This window comes from Chamaea fasciata, unplaced genomic scaffold (genome assembly GCF_029207755.1).
Source record: "Chamaea fasciata isolate MVZ Bird 193981 ecotype frontalis unplaced genomic scaffold, bChaFas1.0.hap1 SCAF_38, whole genome shotgun sequence".
Taxonomy (NCBI): domain Eukaryota; kingdom Metazoa; phylum Chordata; class Aves; order Passeriformes; family Sylviidae; genus Chamaea; species Chamaea fasciata.
The window spans coordinates 782,590-803,570 of record NW_027094123.1 but is presented as its reverse complement, the minus strand read 5'-3'; positions in this window follow the sequence as shown (position 1 = coordinate 803,570).

The window sequence follows — 20,981 nt, the reverse complement described above, 5'->3', positions numbered from 1 at the left end:
GACTCTGCTCTCCATCCAGAACACAGTCAAGCTGGGATCCAAGGCTCTGATGTCTATCCATACCAGTGTCCTTCCAGAGCGGACACCATTACTCTGGTGTGCATCTCTACCTGTGTCCATCCACAGTGGCATCCATTGCTCTGGTGTCCATCCTGACCACTGTCAATCCACTGTGGGATCCATGGCTCTGGGGTCTATTCACAGCAGCGTCCATCCAGATTGGGATCCGTGGCTCTTATGTCCATCCAAACCAGTGTCCATCCACAGTGGCATCCATTGCTCTGGTGTCCATCCACACCAGTGTCCAGCTGGAATCCATGGCTCTGGCGTCCATCTAGACCAGTGTCCATTCATAGGGGATCCATGGTCTGGGGCCCATCCAGACCACTGGCCATCCAGAGTGGGATCCATGCCTCGGGGTCTGGCAAGACCACTATCAATACAAGGTGGGAGGAATGGCTCTGGTCACCATCTGGACCAGTGTCCACCTGGACCAGTCTCCATCTGGATTCGGATCCATGACTCTGGTTGCTAACTGGAGCAGTATCCATCCAGAGTGGAATCCATGGCCCTTGCATCCATCCAGAACAGGTTCCAATTTGGATCTATGGCTCTTGTGTCCATCCAGAACTGTGTCCATCCAGAGACGGATCCATGGCTCTGGAGTCCATCCAGACCAGTATCCACCAAGAGTGGGATCCATGGCTCTGCATTCCATCTGGAGCAGTATCCATCCAGAGTCCAATCCAAGACTCTGCTGTCCATCTGGAGCAGTATCCATCCAGAGTCCAATCCAAGACTCTGCTCTCCATCCAGAACACAGTCAAGCTGGGATCCAAGGCTCTGATGTCTATCCATACCAGTGTCCATCCACAGTGGGATCCATGGCACTGGTGTCCATCGAGACCACTGTCCAGTTGGGATCCACGGCTCTGGTGTCCATCTGGATGCGTGGCTGTGCTGTCCATTCAAACCAGGCTCCATCCACAGAGGGATGCATGGCTCTTGTGTCCATCACGAGTAGTGTGCATTCAGAGTGGGATTCATGGCTCTGGTGTCCATCCAGACCAGTGTCAAGCTGGGATCCATAGCTCTTTTGTCTATTCAGGCAAGCGTCCATCCAGAGTGGAAGCCAGGGTTCTGCTGTCTATCCAGACCAGTGTCCATCCAGAGCGGACACCATTACTCTGGTGTGCATCTCTACCTGCGTCCATCCACAGTGGCATCCATTGCTCTGGTGTCCATCCTGACCACTGTCAATCCACTGTGGGATCCATGGCTCTGGGGTCTATTCACAGCAGCGTCCATCCAGATTGGGATCCGTGGCTCTTATGTCCATCCAAACCAGTGTCCATCCACAGTGGCATCCATGGCTCTGGTGTCCATCCACACCAGTGTCCAGCTGGAATCCATGGCTCTGGCGTCCATCTAGACCAGTGTCCATTCATAGGGGATCCATGGTCTGGGGCCCATCCAGACCACTGGCCATCCAGAGTGGGATGCATGCCTCGGGGTCTGGCAAGACCACTATCAATACAAGGTGGGAGGAATGGCTCTGGTCACCATCCGGACCAGTGTCCATCTGGACCAGTCTCCATCTGGATTCGGATCCATGACTCTGGTTGCTAACTGGAGCAGTATCCATCCAGAGTGGAATCCATGGCCCTTGCATCCATCCAGAACAGGTTCCAATTTGGATCTATGGCTCTTGTGTCCATCCAGAACTGTGTCCATCCAGAGACGGATCCATGGCTCTGGAGTCCATCCAGACCAGTATCCACCAAGAGTGGGATCCATGGCTCTGCGTTCCATCTGGAGCAGTATCCATCCAGAGTCCAATCCAAGACTCTGCTGTCCATCTGGAGCAGTATCCATCCAGAGTCCAATCCAAGACTCTGCTCTCCATCCAGAACACAGTCAAGCTGGGATCCAAGGCTCTGATGTCTATCCATACCAGTGTCCATCCACAGTGGGATCCATGGCACTGGTGTCCATCGAGACCACTGTCCAGTTGGGATCCACGGCTCTGGTGTCCATCTGGATGCGTGGCTGTGCTGTCCATTCAAACCAGGCTCCATCCACAGAGGGATGCATGGCTCTTGTGTCCATCACGAGTAGTGTGCATTCAGAGTGGGATTCATGGCTCTGGTGTCCATCCAGACCAGTGTCAAGCTGGGATCCATAGCTCTTTTGTCTATTCAGGCAAGCGTCCATCCAGAGTGGAAGCCAGGGTTCTGCTGTCTATCCAGACCAGTGTCCATCCAGAGCGGACACCATTACTCTGGTGTGCATCTCTACCTGCGTCCATCCACAGTGGCATCCATTGCTCTGGTGTCCATCCTGACCACTGTCAATCCACTGTGGGATCCATGGCACTGGGGTCTATTCACAGCAGCGTCCATCCAGATTGGGATCCGTGGCTCTTATGTCCATCCAAACCAGTGTCCATCCACAGTGGCATCCATGGCTCTGGTGTCCATCCACACCAGTGTCCAGCTGGAATCCATGGCTCTGGCGTCCATCTAGACCAGTGTCCCTTCATAGGGGATCCATGGTCTGGGGCCCATCCAGACCACTGGCCATCCAGAGTGGGATGCATGCCTCGGGGTCTGGCAAGACCACTATCAATACAAGGTGGGAGGAATGGCTCTGGTCACCATCCGGACCAGTGTCCATCTGGACCAGTCTCCATCTGGATTCGGATCTATGACTCTGGTTGCTAACTGGAGCAGTATCCATCCAGAGTGGAATCCATGGCCCTTGCATCCATCCAGAACAGGTTCCAATTTGGATCTATGGCTCTTGTGTCCATCCAGAACTGTGTCCATCCAGAGACGGATCCATGGCTCTGGAGTCCATCCAGACCAGTATCCACCAAGAGTGGGATCCATGGCTCTGCATTCCATCTGGAGCAGTATCCATCCAGAGTCCAATCCAAGACTCTGCTGTCCATCTGGAGCAGTATCCATCCAGAGTCCAATCCAAGACTCTGCTCTCCATCCAGAACACAGTCAAGCTGGGATCCAAGGCTCTGATGTCTATCCATACCAGTGTCCTTCCAGAGCGGACACCATTACTCTGGTGTGCATCTCTACCTGTGTCCATCCACAGTGGCATCCATTGCTCTGGTGTCCATCCTGACCACTGTCAATCCACTGTGGGATCCATGGCTCTGGGGTCTATTCACAGCAGCGTCCATCCAGATTGGGATCCGTGGCTCTTATGTCCATCCAAACCAGTGTCCATCCACAGTGGCATCCATTGCTCTGGTGTCCATCCACACCAGTGTCCAGCTGGAATCCATGGCTCTGGCGTCCATCTAGACCAGTGTCCATTCATAGGGGATCCATGGTCTGGGGCCCATCCAGACCACTGGCCATCCAGAGTGGGATCCATGCCTCGGGGTCTGGCAAGACCACTATCAATACAAGGTGGGAGGAATGGCTCTGGTCACCATCTGGACCAGTGTCCACCTGGACCAGTCTCCATCTGGATTCGGATCCATGACTCTGGTTGCTAACTGGAGCAGTATCCATCCAGAGTGGAATCCATGGCCCTTGCATCCATCCAGACCAGGCTCCAATTTGGATCTATGGCTCTGGTGTCCATCCAGAACTGTGTCCATCCAGGGACGGATCCATGGCTCTGGAGTCCATCCAGACCAGTATCCACCAACAGTGGGATCCATGGCTCTGCGTTCCATCTGGAGCAGTATCCATCCAGAGTCCAATCCAAGACTCTGCTGTCCATCTGGAGCAGTATCCATCCAGAGTCCAATCCAAGACTCTGCTCTCCATCCAGAACACAGTCAAGCTGGGATCCAAGGCTCTGATGTCTATCCATACCAGTGTCCATCCACAGTGGGATCCATGGCATTGGTGTCCATCGAGACCACTGTCCAGTTGGGATCCACGGCTCTGGTGTCCATCTGGATGCGTGGCTGTGCTGTCCATACAAACCAGGCTCCATCCACAGAGGGATGCATGGCTCTGGAGTCCATCACGATTAGTGTGCATTCAGAGTGGGATTCATGGCTCTGGTGTCCATCCAGACCAGTGTCAAACTGGGATCCATAGCTCTTTTGTCTATTCAGGCAATCGTCCATCCAGAGTGGAAGCCAGGCTTCTGCTGTCTATCCATACCAGTGTCCATCCAGAGCGGACACCATTACTCTGGTGTGCATCTCTACCTGCGTCCATCCACAGTGGCATCCATTGCTCTGGTGTCCATCCTGACCACTGTCAATCCACTGTGGGATCCATGGCTCTGGTGTCTCTTCACAGCAGCGTCCATCCAGATTGGGATCCGTGTCTCTTATGTCCGTCCAAACCAGTGTCCATCCACAGTGGCATCCATTGCTCTGGTGTCCATCCACACCAGTGTCCAGCTGGAATCCATGGCTCTGGCGTCCATCTAGACCAGTGTCCATTCATAGGGGATCCATGGTCTGGGGCCCATCCAGACCACTGGCCATCCAGAGTGGGATGCATGCCTCGGGGTCTGGCAAGACCACTATCAATACAAGGTGGGAGGAATGGCTCTGGTCACCATCCGGACCAGTGTCCATCTGGACCAGTCTCCATCTGGATTCGGATCTATGACTCTGGTTGCTAACTGGAGCAGTATCCATCCAGAGTGGAATCCATGGCCCTTGCATCCATCCAGAACAGGTTCCAATTTGGATCTATGGCTCTTGTGTCCATCCAGAACTGTGTCCATCCAGAGACGGATCCATGGCTCTGGAGTCCATCCAGACCAGTATCCACCAAGAGTGGGATCCATGGCTCTGCGTTCCATCTGGAGCAGTATCCATCCAGAGTCCAATCCAAGACTCTGCTGTCCATCTGGAGCAGTATCCATCCAGAGTCCAATCCAAGACTCTGCTCTCCATCCAGAACACAGTCAAGCTGGGATCCAAGGCTCTGATGTCTATCCATACCAGTGTCCATCCACAGTGGGATCCATGGCACTGGTGTCCATCGAGACCACTGTCCAGTTGGGATCCACGGCTCTGGTGTCCATCTGGATGCGTGGCTGTGCTGTCCATTCAAACCAGGCTCCATCCACAGAGGGATGCATGGCTCTTGTGTCCATCACGAGTAGTGTGCATTCAGAGTGGGATTCATGGCTCTGGTGTCCATCCAGACCAGTGTCAAGCTGGGATCCATAGCTCTTTTGTCTATTCAGGCAAGCGTCCATCCAGAGTGGAAGCCAGGGTTCTGCTGTCTATCCAGACCAGTGTCCATCCAGAGCGGACACCATTACTCTGGTGTGCATCTCTACCTGCGTCCATCCACAGTGGCATCCATTGCTCTGGTGTCCATCCTGACCACTGTCAATCCACTGTGGGATCCATGGCTCTGGGGTCTATTCACAGCAGCGTCCATCCAGATTGGGATCCGTGGCTCTTATGTCCATCCAAACCAGTGTCCATCCACAGTGGCATCCATGGCTCTGGTGTCCATCCACACCAGTGTCCAGCTGGAATCCATGGCTCTGGCGTCCATCTAGACCAGTGTCCATTCATAGGGGATCCATGGTCTGGGGCCCATCCAGACCACTGGCCATCCAGAGTGGGATGCATGCCTCGGGGTCTGGCAAGACCACTATCAATACAAGGTGGGAGGAATGGCTCTGGTCACCATCCGGACCAGTGTCCATCTGGACCAGTCTCCATCAGGATTCGGATCCATGACTCTGGTTGCTAACTGGAGCAGTATCCATCCAGAGTGGAATCCATGGCCCTTGCATCCATCCAGAACAGGTTCCAATTTGGATCTATGGCTCTTGTGTCCATCCAGAACTGTGTCCATCCAGAGACGGATCCATGGCTCTGGAGTCCATCCAGACCAGTATCCACCAACAGTGGGATCCATGGCTCTGCGTTCCATCTGGAGCAGTATCCATCCAGAGTCCAATCCAAGACTCTGCTGTCCATCTGGAGCAGTATCCATCCAGAGTCCAATCCAAGACTCTGCTCTCCATCCAGAACACAGTCAAGCTGGGATCCAAGGCTCTGATGTCTATCCATACCAGTGTCCATCCAGAGCGGACACCATTACTCTGGTGTGCATCTCTACCTGCGTCCATCCACAGTGGCATCCATTGCTCTGGTGTCCATCCTGACCACTGTCAATCCACTGTGGGATCCATGGCTCTGGGGTCTATTCACAGCAGCGTCCATCCAGATTGGGATCCGTGGCTCTTATGTCCATCCAAACCAGTGTCCATCCACAGTGGCATCCATGGCTCTGGTGTCCATCCACACCAGTGTCCAGCTGGAATCCATGGCTCTGGCGTCCATCTAGACCAGTGTCCATTCATAGGGGATCCATGGTCTGGGGCCCATCCAGACCACTGGCCATCCAGAGTGGGATCCATGCCTCGGGGTCTGGCAAGACCACTATCAATACAAGGTGGGAGGAATGGCTCTGGTCACCATCCGGACCAGTGTCCATCTGGACCAGTCTCCATCTGGATTCGGATCTATGACTCTGGTTGCTAACTGGAGCAGTATCCATCCAGAGTGGAATCCATGGCCCTTGCATCCATCCAGAACAGGTTCCAATTTGGATCTATGGCTCATGTGTCCATCCAGAACTGTGTCCATCCAGAGACGGATCCATGGCTCTGGAGTCCATCCAGACCAGTATCCACCAAGAGTGGGATCCATGGCTCTGCGTTCCATCTGGAGCAGTATCCATCCAGAGTCCAATCCAAGACTCTGCTGTCCATCTGGAGCAGTATCCATCCAGAGTCCAATCCAAGACTCTGCTCTCCATCCAGAACACAGTCAAGCTGGGATCCAAGGCTCTGATGTCTATCCATACCAGTGTCCATCCACAGTGGGATCCATGGCACTGGTGTCCATCGAGACCACTGTCCAGTTGGGATCCACGGCTCTGGTGTCCATCTGGATGCGTGGCTGTGCTGTCCATTCAAACCAGGCTCCATCCACAGAGGGATGCATGGCTCTTGTGTCCATCACGAGTAGTGTGCATTCAGAGTGGGATTCATGGCTCTGGTGTCCATCCAGACCAGTGTCAAGCTGGGATCCATAGCTCTTTTGTCTATTCAGGCAAGCGTCCATCCAGAGTGGAAGCCAGGGTTCTGCTGTCTATCCAGACCAGTGTCCATCCAGAGCGGACACCATTACTCTGGTGTGCATCTCTACCTGCGTCCATCCACAGTGGCATCCATTGCTCTGGTGTCCATCCTGACCACTGTCAATCCACTGTGGGATCCATGGCTCTGGGGTCTATTCACAGCAGCGTCCATCCAGATTGGGATCCGTGGCTCTTATGTCCATCCAAACCAGTGTCCATCCACAGTGGCATCCATGGCTCTGGTGTCCATCCACACCAGTGTCCAGCTGGAATCCATGGCTCTGGCGTCCATCTAGACCAGTGTCCATTCATAGGGGATCCATGGTCTGGGGCCCATCCAGACCACTGGCCATCCAGAGTGGGATGCATGCCTCGGGGTCTGGCAAGACCACTATCAATACAAGGTGGGAGGAATGGCTCTGGTCACCATCCGGACCAGTGTCCATCTGGACCAGTCTCCATCTGGATTCGGATCTATGACTCTGGTTGCTAACTGGAGCAGTATCCATCCAGAGTGGAATCCATGGCCCTTGCATCCATCCAGAACAGGTTCCAATTTGGATCTATGGCTCTTGTGTCCATCCAGAACTGTGTCCATCCAGAGACGGATCCATGGCTCTGGAGTCCATCCAGACCAGTATCCACCAAGAGTGGGATCCATGGCTCTGCATTCCATCTGGAGCAGTATCCATCCAGAGTCCAATCCAAGACTCTGCTGTCCATCTGGAGCAGTATCCATCCAGAGTCCAATCCAAGACTCTGCTCTCCATCCAGAACACAGTCAAGCTGGGATCCAAGGCTCTGCTGTCTATCCATACCAGTGTCCATCCAGAGCGGACACCATTACTCTGGTGTGCATCTCTACCTGTGTCCATCCACAGTGGCATCCATTGCTCTGGTGTCCATCCTGACCACTGTCAATCCACTGTGGGATCCATGGCTCTGGGGTCTATTCACAGCAGCGTCCATCCAGATTGGGATCCGTGGCTCTTATGTCCATCCAAACCAGTGTCCATCCACAGTGGCATCCATGGCTCTGGTGTCCATCCACACCAGTGTCCAGCTGGAATCCATGGCTCTGGCGTCCATCTAGACCAGTGTCCATTCATAGGGGATCCATGGTCTGGGGCCCATCCAGACCACTGGCCATCCAGAGTGGGATGCATGCCTCGGGATCTGGCAAGACCACTATCAATACAAGGTGGGAGGAATGGCTCTGGTCACCATCCGGACCAGTGTCCATCTGGACCAGTCTCCATCTGGATTCGGATCTATGACTCTGGTTGCTAACTGGAGCAGTATCCATCCAGAGTGGAATCCATGGCCCTTGCATCCATCCAGAACAGGTTCCAATTTGGATCTATGGCTCTTGTGTCCATCCAGAACTGTGTCCATCCAGAGACGGATCCATGGCTCTGGAGTCCATCCAGACCAGTATCCACCAAGAGTGGGATCCATGGCTCTGCGTTCCATCTGGAGCAGTATCCATCCAGAGTCCAATCCAAGACTCTGCTGTCCATCTGGAGCAGTATCCATCCAGAGTCCAATCCAAGACTCTGCTCTCCATCCAGAACACAGTCAAGCTGGGATCCAAGGCTCTGATGTCTATCCATACCAGTGTCCATCCACAGTGGGATCCATGGCACTGGTGTCCATCGAGACCACTGTCCAGTTGGGATCCACGGCTCTGGTGTCCATCTGGATGCGTGGCTGTGCTGTCCATTCAAACCAGGCTCCATCCACAGAGGGATGCATGGCTCTTGTGTCCATCACGAGTAGTGTGCATTCAGAGTGGGATTCATGGCTCTGGTGTCCATCCAGACCAGTGTCAAGCTGGGATCCATAGCTCTTTTGTCTATTCAGGCAAGCGTCCATCCAGAGTGGAAGCCAGGGTTCTGCTGTCTATCCAGACCAGTGTCCATCCAGAGCGGACACCATTACTCTGGTGTGCATCTCTACCTGCGTCCATCCACAGTGGCATCCATTGCTCTGGTGTCCATCCTGACCACTGTCAATCCACTGTGGGATCCATGGCTCTGGGGTCTATTCACAGCAGCGTCCATCCAGATTGGGATCCGTGGCTCTTATGTCCATCCAAACCAGTGTCCATCCACAGTGGCATCCATGGCTCTGGTGTCCATCCACACCAGTGTCCAGCTGGAATCCATGGCTCTGGCGTCCATCTAGACCAGTGTCCATTCATAGGGGATCCATGGTCTGGGGCCCATCCAGACCACTGGCCATCCAGAGTGGGATGCATGCCTCGGGGTCTGGCAAGACCACTATCAATACAAGGTGGGAGGAATGGCTCTGGTCACCATCCGGACCAGTGTCCATCTGGACCAGTCTCCATCTGGATTCGGATCTATGACTCTGGTTGCTAACTGGAGCAGTATCCATCCAGAGTGGAATCCATGGCCCTTGCATCCATCCAGAACAGGTTCCAATTTGGATCTATGGCTCTTGTGTCCATCCAGAACTGTGTCCATCCAGAGACGGATCCATGGCTCTGGAGTCCATCCAGACCAGTATCCACCAAGAGTGGGATCCATGGCTCTGCGTTCCATCTGGAGCAGTATCCATCCAGAGTCCAATCCAAGACTCTGCTGTCCATCTGGAGCAGTATCCATCCAGAGTCCAATCCAAGACTCTGCTCTCCATCCAGAACACAGTCAAGCTGGGATCCAAGGCTCTGATGTCTATCCATACCAGTGTCCATCCACAGTGGGATCCATGGCACTGGTGTCCATCGAGACCACTGTCCAGTTGGGATCCACGGCTCTGGTGTCCATCTGGATGCGTGGCTGTGCTGTCCATTCAAACCAGGCTCCATCCACAGAGGGATGCATGGCTCTTGTGTCCATCACGAGTAGTGTGCATTCAGAGTGGGATTCATGGCTCTGGTGTCCATCCAGACCAGTGTCAAGCTGGGATCCATAGCTCTTTTGTCTATTCAGGCAAGCGTCCATCCAGAGTGGAAGCCAGGGTTCTGCTGTCTATCCAGACCAGTGTCCATCCAGAGCGGACACCATTACTCTGGTGTGCATCTCTACCTGCGTCCATCCACAGTGGCATCCATTGCTCTGGTGTCCATCCTGACCACTGTCAATCCACTGTGGGATCCATGGCTCTGGGGTCTATTCACAGCAGCGTCCATCCAGATTGGGATCCGTGGCTCTTATGTCCATCCAAACCAGTGTCCATCCACAGTGGCATCCATGGCTCTGGTGTCCATCCACACCAGTGTCCAGCTGGAATCCATGGCTCTGGCGTCCATCTAGACCAGTGTCCATTCATAGGGGATCCATGGTCTGGGGCCCATCCAGACCACTGGCCATCCAGAGTGGGATGCATGCCTCGGGGTCTGGCAAGACCACTATCAATACAAGGTGGGAGGAATGGCTCTGGTCACCATCCGGACCAGTGTCCATCTGGACCAGTCTCCATCTGGATTCGGATCCATGACTCTGGTTGCTAACTGGAGCAGTATCCATCCAGAGTGGAATCCATGGCCCTTGCATCCATCCAGAACAGGTTCCAATTTGGATCTATGGCTCTTGTGTCCATCCAGAACTGTGTCCATCCAGAGACGGATCCATGGCTCTGGAGTCCATCCAGACCAGTATCCACCAAGAGTGGGATCCATGGCTCTGCGTTCCATCTGGAGCAGTATCCATCCAGAGTCCAATCCAAGACTCTGCTGTCCATCTGGAGCAGTATCCATCCAGAGTCCAATCCAAGACTCTGCTCTCCATCCAGAACACAGTCAAGCTGGGATCCAAGGCTCTGATGTCTATCCATACCAGTGTCCATCCAGAGCGGACACCATTACTCTGGTGTGCATCTCTACCTGCGTCCATCCACAGTGGCATCCATTGCTCTGGTGTCCATCCTGACCACTGTCAATCCACTGTGGGATCCATGGCTCTGGGGTCTATTCACAGCAGCGTCCATCCAGATTGGGATCCGTGGCTCTTATGTCCATCCAAACCAGTGTCCATCCACAGTGGCATCCATGGCTCTGGTGTCCATCCACACCAGTGTCCAGCTGGAATCCATGGCTCTGGCGTCCATCTAGACCAGTGTCCATTCATAGGGGATCCATGGTCTGGGGCCCATCCAGACCACTGGCCATCCAGAGTGGGATGCATGCCTCGGGGTCTGGCAAGACCACTATCAATACAAGGTGGGAGGAATGGCTCTGGTCACCATCCGGACCAGTGTCCATCTGGACCAGTCTCCATCTGGATTCGGATCTATGACTCTGGTTGCTAACTGGAGCAGTATCCATCCAGAGTGGAATCCATGGCCCTTGCATCCATCCAGAAGAGGTTCCAATTTGGATCTATGGCTCTTGTGTCCATCCAGAACTGTGTCCATCCAGAGACGGATCCATGGCTCTGGAGTCCATCCAGACCAGTATCCACCAAGAGTGGGATCCATGGCTCTGCGTTCCATCTGGAGCAGTATCCATCCAGAGTCCAATCCAAGACTCTGCTGTCCATCTGGAGCAGTATCCATCCAGAGTCCAATCCAAGACTCTGCTCTCCATCCAGAACACAGTCAAGCTGGGATCCAAGGCTCTGATGTCTATCCATACCAGTGTCCATCCACAGTGGGATCCATGGCACTGGTGTCCATCGAGACCACTGTCCAGTTGGGATCCACGGCTCTGGTGTCCATCTGGATGCGTTGCTGTGCTGTCCATTCAAACCAGGCTCCATCCACAGAGGGATGCATGGCTCTTGTGTCCATCACGAGTAGTGTGCATTCAGAGTGGGATTCATGGCTCTGGTGTCCATCCAGACCAGTGTCAAGCTGGGATCCATAGCTCTTTTGTCTATTCAGGCAAGCGTCCATCCAGAGTGGAAGCCAGGGTTCTGCTGTCTATCCAGACCAGTGTCCATCCAGAGCGGACACCATTACTCTGGTGTGCATCTCTACCTGCGTCCATCCACAGTGGCATCCATTGCTCTGGTGTCCATCCTGACCACTGTCAATCCACTGTGGGATCCATGGCTCTGGGGTCTATTCACAGCAGCGTCCATCCAGATTGGGATCCGTGGCTCTTATGTCCATCCAAACCAGTGTCCATCCACAGTGGCATCCATGGCTCTGGTGTCCATCCACACCAGTGTCCAGCTGGAATCCATGGCTCTGGCGTCCATCTAGACCAGTGTCCATTCATAGGGGATCCATGGTCTGGGGCCCATCCAGACCACTGGCCATCCAGAGTGGGATGCATGCCTCGGGGTCTGGCAAGACCACTATCAATACAAGGTGGGAGGAATGGCTCTGGTCACCATCCGGACCAGTGTCCATCTGGACCAGTCTCCATCTGGATTCGGATCTATGACTCTGGTTGCTAACTGGAGCAGTATCCATCCAGAGTGGAATCCATGGCCCTTGCATCCATCCAGAACAGGTTCCAATTTGGATCTATGGCTCTTGTGTCCATCCAGAACTGTGTCCATCCAGAGACGGATCCATGGCTCTGGAGTCCATCCAGACCAGTATCCACCAAGAGTGGGATCCATGGCTCTGCATTCCATCTGGAGCAGTATCCATCCAGAGTCCAATCCAAGACTCTGCTGTCCATCTGGAGCAGTATCCATCCAGAGTCCAATCCAAGACTCTGCTCTCCATCCAGAACACAGTCAAGCTGGGATCCAAGGCTCTGATGTCTATCCATACCAGTGTCCATCCACAGTGGGATCCATGGCACTGGTGTCCATCGAGACCACTGTCCAGTTGGGATCCACGGCTCTGGTGTCCATCTGGATGCGTGGCTGTGCTGTCCATTCAAACCAGGCTCCATCCACAGAGGGATGCATGGCTCTTGTGTCCATCACGAGTAGTGTGCATTCAGAGTGGGATTCATGGCTCTGGTGTCCATCCAGACCAGTGTCAAGCTGGGATCCATAGCTCTTTTGTCTATTCAGGCAAGCGTCCATCCAGAGTGGAAGCCAGGGTTCTGCTGTCTATCCAGACCAGTGTCCATCCAGAGCGGACACCATTACTCTGGTGTGCATCTCTACCTGCGTCCATCCACAGTGGCATCCATTGCTCTGGTGTCCATCCTGACCACTGTCAATCCACTGTGGGATCCATGGCTCTGGGGTCTATTCACAGCAGCGTCCATCCAGATTGGGATCCGTGGCTCTTATGTCCATCCAAACCAGTGTCCATCCACAGTGGCATCCATGGCTCTGGTGTCCATCCACACCAGTGTCCAGCTGGAATCCATGGCTCTGGCGTCCATCTAGACCAGTGTCCATTCATAGGGGATCCATGGTCTGGGGCCCATCCAGACCACTGGCCATCCAGAGTGGGATGCATGCCTCGGGGTCTGGCAAGACCACTATCAATACAAGGTGGGAGGAATGGCTCTGGTCACCATCCGGACCAGTGTCCATCTGGACCAGTCTCCATCTGGATTCGGATCCATGACTCTGGTTGCTAACTGGAGCAGTATCCATCCAGAGTGGAATCCATGGCCCTTGCATCCATCCAGAACAGGTTCCAATTTGGATCTATGGCTCTTGTGTCCATCCAGAACTGTGTCCATCCAGAGACGGATCCATGGCTCTGGAGTCCATCCAGACCAGTATCCACCAACAGTGGGATCCATGGCTCTGCGTTCCATCTGGAGCAGTATCCATCCAGAGTCCAATCCAAGACTCTGCTGTCCATCTGGAGCAGTATCCATCCAGAGTCCAATCCAAGACTCTGCTCTCCATCCAGAACACAGTCAAGCTGGGATCCAAGGCTCTGATGTCTATCCATACCAGTGTCCATCCAGAGCGGACACCATTACTCTGGTGTGCATCTCTACCTGCGTCCATCCACAGTGGCATCCATTGCTCTGGTGTCCATCCTGACCACTGTCAATCCACTGTGGGATCCATGGCTCTGGGGTCTATTCACAGCAGCGTCCATCCAGATTGGGATCCGTGGCTCTTATGTCCATCCAAACCAGTGTCCATCCACAGTGGCATCCATGGCTCTGGTGTCCATCCACACCAGTGTCCAGCTGGAATCCATGGCTCTGGCGTCCATCTAGACCAGTGTCCATTCATAGGGGATCCATGGTCTGGGGCCCATCCAGACCACTGGCCATCCAGAGTGGGATGCATGCCTCGGGGTCTGGCAAGACCACTATCAATACAAGGTGGGAGGAATGGCTCTGGTCACCATCCGGACCAGTGTCCATCTGGACCAGTCTCCATCTGGATTCGGATCTATGACTCTGGTTGCTAACTGGAGCAGTATCCATCCAGAGTGGAATCCATGGCCCTTGCATCCATCCAGAACAGGTTCCAATTTGGATCTATGGCTCTTGTGTCCATCCAGAACTGTGTCCATCCAGAGACGGATCCATGGCTCTGGAGTCCATCCAGACCAGTATCCACCAAGAGTGGGATCCATGGCTCTGCGTTCCATCTGGAGCAGTATCCATCCAGAGTCCAATCCAAGACTCTGCTGTCCATCTGGAGCAGTATCCATCCAGAGTCCAATCCAAGACTCTGCTCTCCATCCAGAACACAGTCAAGCTGGGATCCAAGGCTCTGATGTCTATCCATACCAGTGTCCATCCACAGTGGGATCCATGGCACTGGTGTCCATCGAGACCACTGTCCAGTTGGGATCCACGGCTCTGGTGTCCATCTGGATGCGTTGCTGTGCTGTCCATTCAAACCAGCCTCCATCCACAGAGGGATGCATGGCTCTTGTGTCCATCACGAGTAGTGTGCATTCAGAGTGGGATTCATGGCTCTGGTGTCCATCCAGACCAGTGTCAAGCTGGGATCCATAGCTCTTTTGTCTATTCAGGCAAGCGTCCATCCAGAGTGGAAGCCAGGGTTCTGCTGTCTATCCAGACCAGTGTCCATCCAGAGCGGACACCATTACTCTGGTGTGCATCTCTACCTGCGTCCATCCACAGTGGCATCCATTGCTCTGGTGTCCATCCTGACCACTGTCAATCCACTGTGGGATCCATGGCTCTGGGGTCTATTCACAGCAGCGTCCATCCAGATTGGGATCCGTGGCTCTTATGTCCATCCAAACCAGTGTCCATCCACAGTGGCATCCATGGCTCTGGTGTCCATCCACACCAGTGTCCAGCTGGAATCCATGGCTCTGGCGTCCATCTAGACCAGTGTCCATTCATAGGGGATCCATGGTCTGGGGCCCATCCAGACCACTGGCCATCCAGAGTGGGATGCATGCCTCGGGGTCTGGCAAGACCACTATCAATACAAGGTGGGAGGAATGGCTCTGGTCACCATCCGGACCAGTGTCCATCTGGACCAGTCTCCATCTGGATTCGGATCTATGACTCTGGTTGCTAACTGGAGCAGTATCCATCCAGAGTGGAATCCATGGCCCTTGCATCCATCCAGAACAGGTTCCAATTTGGATCTATGGCTCTTGTGTCCATCCAGAACTGTGTCCATCCAGAGACGGATCCATGGCTCTGGAGTCCATCCAGACCAGTATCCACCAAGAGTGGGATCCATGGCTCTGCGTTCCATCTGGAGCAGTATCCATCCAGAGTCCAATCCAAGACTCTGCTGTCCATCTGGAGCAGTATCCATCCAGAGTCCAATCCAAGACTCTGCTCTCCATCCAGAACACAGTCAAGCTGGGATCCAAGGCTCTGATGTCTATCCATACCAGTGTCCATCCACAGTGGGATCCATGGCACTGGTGTCCATCGAGACCACTGTCCAGTTGGGATCCACGGCTCTGGTGTCCATCTGGATGCGTGGCTGTGCTGTCCATTCAAACCAGGCTCCATCCACAGAGGGATGCATGGCTCTTGTGTCCATCACGAGTAGTGTGCATTCAGAGTGGGATTCATGGCTCTGGTGTCCATCCAGACCAGTGTCAAGCTGGGATCCATAGCTCTTTTGTCTATTCAGGCAAGTGTCCATCCAGAGTGGAAGCCAGGGTTCTGCTGTCTATCCAGACCAGTGTCCATCCAGAGCGGACACCATTACTCTGGTGTGCATCTCTACCTGCGTCCATCCACAGTGGCATCCATTGCTCTGGTGTCCATCCTGACCACTGTCAATCCACTGTGGGATCCATGGCTCTGGGGTCTATTCACAGCAGCGTCCATCCAGATTGGGATCCGTGGCTCTTATGTCCATCCAAACCAGTGTCCATCCACAGTGGCATCCATGGCTCTGGTGTCCATCCACACCAGTGTCCAGCTGGAATCCATGGCTCTGGCGTCCATCTAGACCAGTGTCCATTCATAGGGGATCCATGGTCTGGGGCCCATCCAGACCACTGGCCATCCAGAGTGGGATGCATGCCTCGGGGTCTGGCAAGACCACTATCAATACAAGGTGGGAGGAATGGCTCTGGTCACCATCCGGACCAGTGTCCATCTGGACCAGTCTCCATCTGGATTCGGATCCATGACTCTGGTTGCTAACTGGAGCAGTATCCATCCAGAGTGGAATCCATGGCCCTTGCATCCATCCAGAACAGGTTCCAATTTGGATCTATGGCTCTTGTGTCCATCCAGAACTGTGTCCATCCAGAGACGGATCCATGGCTCTGGAGTCCATCCAGACCAGTATCCACCAACAGTGGGATCCATGGCTCTGCGTTCCATCTGGAGCAGTATCCATCCAGAGTCCAATCCAAGACTCTGCTGTCCATCTGGAGCAGTATCCATCCAGAGTCCAATCCAAGACTCTGCTCTCCATCCAGAACACAGTCAAGCTGGGATCCAAGGCTCTGATGTCTATCCATACCAGTGTCCATCCAGAGCGGACACCATTACTCTGGTGTGCATCTCTACCTGCGTCCATCCACAGTGGCATCCATTGCTCTGGTGTCCATCCTGACCACTGTCAATCCACTGTGGGATCCATGGCTCTGGGGTCTATTCACAGCAGCGTCCATCCAGATTGGGATCCGTGGCTCTTATGTCCATCCAAACCAGTGTCCATCCACAGTGGCATCCATGGCTCTGGTGTCCATCCACACCAGTGTCCAGCTGGAATCCATGGCTCTGGCGTCCATCTAGACCAGTGTCCATTCATAGGGGATCCATGGTCTGGGGCCCATCCAGACCACTGGCCATCCAGAGTGGGATGCATGCCTCGGGGTCTGGCAAGACCACTATCAATACAAGGTGGGAGGAATGGCTCTGGTCACCATCCGGACCAGTGTCCATCTGGACCAGTCTCCATCTGGATTCGGATCTATGACTCTGGTTGCTAACTGGAGCAGTATCCATCCAGAGTGGAATCCATGGCCCTTGCATCCATCCAGAACAGGTTCCAATTTGGATCTATGGCTCTTGTGTCCATCCAGAACTGTGTCCATCCAGAGACGGATCCATGGCTCTGGAGTCCATCCAGACCAGTATCCACCAAGAGTGGGATCCATGGCTCTGCGTTCCATCTGGAGCAGTATCCATCCAGAGTCCAATCCAAGACTCTGCTGTCCATCTGGAGCAGTATCCATCCAGAGTCCAATCCAAGACTCTGCTCTCCATCCAGAACACAGTCAAGCTGGGATCCAAGGCTCTGCTGTCTATCCATACCAGTGTCCATCCAGAGCGGACACCATTACTCTGGTGTGCATCTCTACCTGTGTCCATCCACAGTGGCATCCATTGCTCTGGTGTCCATCCTGACCACTGTCAATCCACTGTGGGATCCATGGCTCTGGGGTCTATTCACAGCAGCGTCCATCCAGATTGGGATCCGTGGCTCTTATGTCCATCCAAACCAGTGTCCATCCACAGTGGCATCCATGGCTCTGGTGTCCATCCACACCAGTGTCCAGCTGGAATCCATGGCTCTGGCGTCCATCTAGACCAGTGTCCATTCATAGGGGATCCATGGTCTGGGGCCCATCCAGACCACTGGCCATCCAGAGTGGGATGCATGCCTCGGGGTCTGGCAAGACCACTATCAATACAAGGTGGGAGGAATGGCTCTGGTCACCATCCGGACCAGTGTCCATCTGGACCAGTCTCCATCTGGATTCGGATCTATGACTCTGGTTGCTAACTGGAGCAGTATCCATCCAGAGTGGAATCCATGGCCCTTGCATCCATCCAGAACAGGTTCCAATTTGGATCTATGGCTCTTGTGTCCATCCAGAACTGTGTCCATCCAGAGACGGATCCATGGCTCTGGAGTCCATCCAGACCAGTATCCACCAAGAGTGGGATCCATGGCTCTGCGTTCCATCTGGAGCAGTATCCATCCAGAGTCCAATCCAAGACTCTGCTGTCCATCTGGAGCAGTATCCATCCAGAGTCCAATCCAAGACTCTGCTCTCCATCCAGAACACAGTCAAGCTGGGATCCAAGGCTCTGATGTCTATCCATACCAGTGTCCATCCACAGTGGGATCCATGGCACTGGTGTCCATCGAGACCACTGTCCAGTTGGGATCCACGGCTCTGGTGTCCATCTGGATGCGTGGCTGTGCTGTCCATTCAAACCAGGCTCCATCCACAGAGGGATGCATGGCTCTTGTGTCCATCACGAGTAGTGTGCATTCAGAGTGGGATTCATGGCTCTGGTGTCCATCCAGACCAGTGTCAAGCTGGGATCCATAGCTCTTTTGTCTATTCAGGCAAGCGTCCATCCAGACTGGAAGCCAGGGTTCTGCTGTCTATCCAGACCAGTGTCCATCCAGAGCGGACACCATTACTCTGGTGTGCATCTCTACCTGCGTCCATCCACAGTGGCATCCATTGCTCTGGTGTCCATCCTGACCACTGTCAATCCACTGTGGGATCCATGGCTCTGGGGTCTCTTCACAGCAGCGTCCATCCAGATTGGGATCCGTGGCTCTTATGTCCATCCAAACCAGTGTCCATCCACAGTGGCATCCATGGCTCTGGTGTCCATCCACACCAGTGTCCAGCTGGAATCCATGGCTCTGGCGTCCATCTAGACCAGTGTCCATTCATAGGGGATCCATGGTCTGGGGCCCATCCAGACCACTGGCCATCCAGAGTGGGATGCATGCCTCGGGGTCTGGCAAGACCACTATCAATACAAGGTGGGAGGAATGGCTCTGGTCACCATCCGGACCAGTGTCCATCTGGACCAGTCTCCATCTGGATTCGGATCTATGACTCTGGTTGCTAACTGGAGCAGTATCCATCCAGAGTGGAATCCATGGCCCTTGCATCCATCCAGAAGAGGTTCCAATTTGGATCTATGGCTCTTGTGTCCATCCAGAACTGTGTCCATCCAGAGACGGATCCATGGCTCTGGAGTCCATCCAGACCAGTATCCACCAAGAGTGGGATCCATGGCTCTGCGTTCCATCTGGAGCAGTATCCATCCAGAGTCCAATCCAAGACTCTGCTGTCCATCTGGAGCAGTATCCATCCAGAGTCCAATCCAAGACTCTGCTCTCCATCCAGAACACAGTCAAGCTGGGATCCAAGGCTCTGCTGTCTATCCATACCAGTGTCCATCCAGAGCGGACACCATTACTCTGGTGTGCATCTCTACCTGTGTCCATCCACAGTGGCATCCATTGCTCTGGTGTCCATCCTGACCACTGTCAATCCACTGTGGGATCCATGGCTCTGGGGTCTATTCACAGCAGCGTCCATCCAGATTGGGATCCGTGGCTCTTATGTCCATCCAAACCAGTGTCCATCCACAGTGGCATCCATGGCTCTGGTGTCCATCCACACCAGTGTCCAGCTGGAATCCATGGCTCTGGCGTCCATCTAGACCAGTGTCCATTCATAGGGGATCCATGGTCTGGGGCCCATCCAGACCACTGGCCATCCAGAGTGGGATGCATGCCTCGGGGTCTGGCAAGACCACTATCAATACAAGGTGGGAGGAATGGCTCTGGTCACCATCCGGACCAGTGTCCATCTGGACCAGTCTCCATCTGGATTCGGATCTATGACTCTGGTTGCTAACTGGAGCAGTATCCATCCAGAGTGGAATCCATGGCCCTTGCATCCATCCAGAACAGGTTCCAATTTGGATCTATGGCTCTTGTGTCCATCCAGAACTGTGTCCATCCAGAGACGGATCCATGGCTCTGGAGTCCATCCAGACCAGTATCCACCAAGAGTGGGATCCATGGCTCTGCGTTCCATCTGGAGCAGTATCCATCCAGAGTCCAATCCAAGACTCTGCTGTCCATCTGGAGCAGTATCCATCCAGAGTCCAATCCAAGACTCTGCTCTCCATCCAGAACACAGTCAAGCTGGGATCCAAGGCTCTGATGTCTATCCATACCAGTGTCCATCCACAGTGGGATCCATGGCACTGGTGTCCATCGAGACCACTGTCCAGTTGGGATCCACGGCTCTGGTGTCCATCTGGATGCGTGGCTGTGCTGTCCATTCAAACCAGGCTCCATCCACAGAGGGATGCATGGCTCTTGTGTCCATCACGAGTAGTGTGCATTCAGAGTGGGATTCATGGCTCTGGTGTCCATCCAGACCAGTGTCAAGCTGGGATCCATAGCTCTTTTGTCTATTCAGGCAAGCGTCCATCCAGACTGGAAGCCAGGGTTCTGCTGTCTATCCAGACCAGTGTCCATCCAGAGCGGACACCATTACTCTGGTGTGCATCTCTACCTGCGTCCATCCACAGTGGCATCCATTGCTCTGGTGTCCATCCTGACCACTGTCAATCCACTGTGGGATCCATGGCTCTGGGGTCTATTCACAGCAGCGTCCATCCAGATTGGGATCCGTGGCTCTTATGTCCATCCAAACCAGTGTCCATCCACAGTGGCATCCATGGCTCTGGTGTCCATCCACACCAGTGTCCAGCTGGAATCCATGGCTCTGGCGTCCATCTAGACCAGTGTCCATTCATAGGGGATCCATGGTCTGGGGCCCATCCAG